Here is a 5002-nt window from a genome sequence, read left to right as displayed (position 1 = left end):
GAAGGACTTTGCCTGGCTTCAACTGGTTCAAGGAGGGACTCCCTGTTTGCTACAGGTGAAAAATTGCTAAACCAGAGTCCCCTGCACCAACTCCTGAAGAAAGCGACCAGCTGACCACTGTCCAGTGGCCAAAAAGGAGTTTGTGCCAGGTGCATTCTGGGAGTTGAAGTCCGCACCCCCCAAGGACCATCACAGAACTTCTGGACCCTTGGGGTGAGCTGTGGACCCCAAAAGAACCTTAAAAGAACATCTGGGTGAAGCCCCAGAAGTTTGGAAAAGATTTGAGAATTTTTGGAAAAAAGCTCCAGAGAGGGACCGACCCGCCGCGGAAATTCTAGCCGGCTTGCCTCAACCGCGACCCGGCCTGACTTCGTGGTTCGTCCCGGTAAAGAAAAACATCCAAAAAAGAGACTAAGTCCGAACGTAAAAAGTTGACCGGGACCTCCCAGCCATCGTATCCGAGAAGGGCTCCATGGACGTCGGATCAAGATCCAGGTTTACCCCGGTCGAAGGATTTTCATCTCGAAAAAACGACTAAGTCAGAAGGTAAAAGTCTCCACCGAGGAAACCCACATCGCGTATCCGGACAAGGGCTCCAGGAGGTCGGATTCAACTGGCAGGTTCGTCCCGGTGAAGAAAAACTTCAAAATAAAGACTAAGTCAGAAGGTAACTTTTTAACCGAGGCCTCCCGCGACCTGTAGCCGAGCAGGGCTCCATCGCGGTCGGCCTGAAAGTTTGACTTTGCCCCGGTCAAGGTGCAACCAGATGACCCGATTGGCGCTTTTTGTTTCTAAGCGCTAGAAAAGTAATAATTCTTTAAAAATTCATATCTCCGGTTCCCCTGAACCGATTTTAATCGTTTTTGTGTCATTTTAAAGATAAAAATATAAACTATTTTTATAAATTGGTTTTGGATTTTTAAACTGTTTCCTGTGTTTTATTTAATTACTGTTTTGTGATATTTGAATGCTTTACACTTTGTCTCCTAAGTTAAGCCTTGACGCTCGTTGCCAAGCTACCAAGGGTTGAGCTGGGATTAATTTACTGAGACCTAACTGTACCTATGTGGAGGTTAGTGGCTTGTTGCTAGGTGTAGGTACCTACCTGCCCTACCAATAACCCATTTTCCAACATAATTGGAAGTAGCGACGGGATCCTGTACTTGTGTTCAATATCACGTTACAGTTTTAGGTAAAACAAATTAAAAATCCTTTAAATTGTCCTAGTGCAAAAATTGTTTTAAATTTTTAATTTGGATTAATTTCAATTATTGAATTTTTGTAATTTTTCTAAATTCTTGTTTCCAATTTTTGCAAAAAGTTTTTGTTGACACAAAACTAGGGAACCATGGAGCTTGATCTGGCTAGCCTACCCACACTGACAGTAGTCCAGCTTAGGGGGTTGTGTATTGAAAGAGGGTTGCCTGCAACCACTGATCTCAGGAAGCAAATCCTGATCACATCCCTGACAGCATGGGCTGAGGCCCAAGAGGTAGAGTCAGAAGAAGCTCCAGAGGAGGGAGAAAGAAGGGAGGATGCAAGCTCTAACCACTCAGGGGAGGGAAGGCATCTGAGCCTAAGTGAGGATGAGGAAGAACGGTCCTCAGTAAACACAGTCACTAGGAGCAGATCCAAAGCTAGTGGTGGGAAGGGGGTCCTTTCAGGAGGAGAGAACCCATCCATCAGAGAAAGAGAGCTGGAGGCCCAGCTAGCATACATAGCTTTGGAAGCAGAGAAGCTGGCCCTAGAAAAGAAAAAGTGGGCATACAAAGAGAAAAGAGATGGAAGCAGCGATAAAGAAGCTGAGGTGTCCATGGGTGGGGGAGTTTGCCCCAGATTACCCAAGGGGGTGGTTCCTGCTTATGTAGAGGGGGATGACATAGATAAGTGGCTGGGGGCCTTTGAGAGGGCACTCCAAATGAGAAGGGTTAGGCCTCAATACTGGGGTTCCCTTTTGTGGGAGTTGGTCCCCAACTCAGGGAGGGATAGGCTTCTGACCTTAAGGGGGGAGGAGGCAGATTCATACCCTAGTATGAAGAGGTGCTTAGCCAAGAAGTTTGGTCTGACCCCAGAGCAATATAGAATGAAGTTCAGGGACACCCAGAAGGTCAGTACCCAGTCTTGGGTTGACTTTGTGGACATTTCACTAAAGGCACTAGAGGGCTGGATTATTGGTAACAAAGTAGATACTTATGAGGAGTTATACAATCTGATCATGAGAGAGCACATCTTGACCAATTGTACCCAAGAAAGGTTACGCCAGCATCTAGTGGACTCTAAGCAGACCAACCCTAGAGAGCTAGGGGAGGCAGCTGATGAGTGGTTGAGAACCAGGGTGGTTGTCAAGTCCCAGGGGGGAGACTCCAAGAAGGGGGGGACAGGTCCCCAAAAACCTAAGGAGGGAGGTGGTAAGCCCACCACAGAGACTCCCTCTGTACCCCAGAACCCTAAGAAGGAGGAGAGTAAATCCCACTCCCACTCTGACAAACAGAGACAGGGAGACCCAGGGTTAAAAAAGCTCTTGGACAGTAGGGCTTGCTTTGACTGTCAGCAGACAGGTCACTTCAGAGGAGATGCAGCCTGTCCAAAGAAGGTGGTTAGCACTGGGCTGTCCAGTGTAGCCATAGAGGAGGATTCCTCAGATGATGAAGTCCTCCTAGCATTGAGCTGGGAGACAGGACCAGATGGTAAGCTGGTGATCCCTGAGGGTGGGAGTAGGCACTTCCACCACATTCAAGTGAATGGGATCCCTACCACTGGCCTGAGAGACACCTGTGCCAGTCACACTATAGTGAGTGACCGGTTAGTGACCCCAGACATGTATGTCCCAGGAAAGACAAAGAAAGTCAGGATAGCCACAGGGGAGGTCACCTCCAAACCTGTAGCCATAGTGCCCCTAGAGAGGGAGGGTATCCTTGACTGGATTAGGGTGGTAGTCAGTGCTGACCTTCCCCTAGATTGTATCCTGGGCAATGACCTCCCAGAGGTGAGTCTGGTCACAGATGGGGTGGTCGCTCAGGGCGCCCCCCCAACCCAAAGTCCTGGGGAGTCAGTCCCTACAGTTAGGAGACAGGGGTCCCCAAGAAAAGGAAAGAAGAAAAGGAAGGGTAGGCCACTCTTAAAGAGAGTTCCAGGGAGCCAAGGGCCTTCTGTCCCAGTAAGGGGGGAGACCAGAGTTGGCACTGGTGAGGCCTCACCTGACCCCAAGGAAGTCCTGAGTAGTCAGGCAGCTGTCCAGATGCAAGGTGTTGCCCCTGCACTGACAGAAGGGAGAGTGGAAGGAGGGTGTCTGCCACAGGAGGTGGTAGCCCCCCACTCTAGACAGCCAGGACCCCAAAGATGCCCCTAAAGCAGCTCAGCCACCTGTCAGTGGAGAGCTTAGGGTGTGGTTCTGGGTACTGACAGCTGTCAGTAGCCTCTGCTGGGTGCTAGCCTTCCTGGCAGCACTGTACTTGGCCTGGGAGGCAGACCCCAGGGCCAATAGTAAAGTAGGCCCTCTGACCCTATTGGTCATGGTGGGGTTGCTCAAGTGTTGGGTGACCTCTTTGGGTAAGCTAGGTGTTGCCCTAGCAAAGTTTGGAGTAGGGGAGGTGGGCACCTCACTACCCAAGTTGGCAGAGAGAAAGGAGGAAGACCCCCCTAGAGGGAAGTTTCAGTTTGAGTTGGGTCCTTTTACTGTTGGGATGGCTTCACTACCCATAGGGAGTGACCCTGACAGGAGGATATAAGGCAGAGTAGGCCCTGCAAAGGGACAGCCAGTTTTCTTCACTGTCTTCCTCGCCTAACAAGCCAGGAAGACTCTCCCAGGGTTGGGCTGAGTCTCCTGGGCGTGTGGGCTGGGGGGGGGGGGGTTGTGTGAGAAAACAGGGCTGATTGCAGAGGCCCCATAACTTTTTGCCCCCATTTTCCACTTTTTGCTGGTGTTTTCCTGACTTTAAAGGTGCCCTGGGTACTGCTAACCAGTCCCAGGGCCTGTGCTCTGTGTAAAATGGATATGCAAATTAGGCTAATTATAATTGGCTAAGTTAACCTACCTATAAGTCCCTAGTATATGGTAGGGCATGTAGGTTTAGGGACCACAGCATAGGTGGTGCACACCTAGGTGCACTGCTGAGGTGCCCAGTGTCATTTTAAAAGCAAGCCTGCAAGGTACTTCCAAAGTCTTAAACTACCTTATTTTTACATATAAGTCACCCCTAAGGTGTGCCCTATGTGCCCATAGGGCTGGGTGCCATGTAACTATAAGCAGGGACTTTATGAAAATAGATTTATAAGCCCTGGTGAGGTAAAAACAGCCAAATTCATTTTTCCCTCATTGAAGTAAATGGCCTTCATAGGCTAGAATGGGCAGACTTTATTTTAAATTTTAAAAGTCTCCTTAAATGTTGCATACCAAGAATTTGGTATCAAATTAATTGTTGTAATAAATCCTACAACTTCCAGTTGTTGGATTTAATATAACTAGTTCAGGTAAAAAGTTTAGACTTTACCTAAAAAGTTGCCAATTTCAGCTCTGCATTGTTTTTGCTGCTGTGCTCTGATTGGCCAGCCTGCAGCAGCTTCTGCCAGGCTGCCTTGATGAGGTGTGAAGTGGCCAGACTTCACACAAAGGAATGTGCTTGGGGGAGAGAATCTCCCCTCAGCAGATGGTGAGGCAGGAAGGGGGAGGGCTGCCAAACTGGTCTTCAAAGGCAGAGAAGGACATTTGCAGCACCCAGCAACACCCCCACATCCTGCAACCCCAGACAGCTAGGTGCCCCCTTGATTAGATTAGGAGAGGGCAGGAGAGGGGTGTGTTTATGATTTTTAGCCACACCAGTGGGTGGGCTCAGCCAGATGTAACCTCCAAAAATCAGATTCATCCATGTTGGATTTTTAGAGACTGTTGCCTTCTGGGATGGATTTTTGCCACACTTCCCAGGAAGTGGTCATCACAGGGGGACGACCCTGTCCCTGATTGGAGAACCAGGGCCCCCCTGCTTTTCACCCAGGAGCAAGGATA

This window comes from Pleurodeles waltl, chromosome 2_1 (assembly GCF_031143425.1).
Source record: "Pleurodeles waltl isolate 20211129_DDA chromosome 2_1, aPleWal1.hap1.20221129, whole genome shotgun sequence".
Taxonomy (NCBI): Eukaryota; Metazoa; Chordata; class Amphibia; order Caudata; family Salamandridae; genus Pleurodeles; species Pleurodeles waltl.
The sequence above is the reverse complement of the archived record's forward strand: the minus strand, read 5'-3'. Positions refer to the sequence as shown.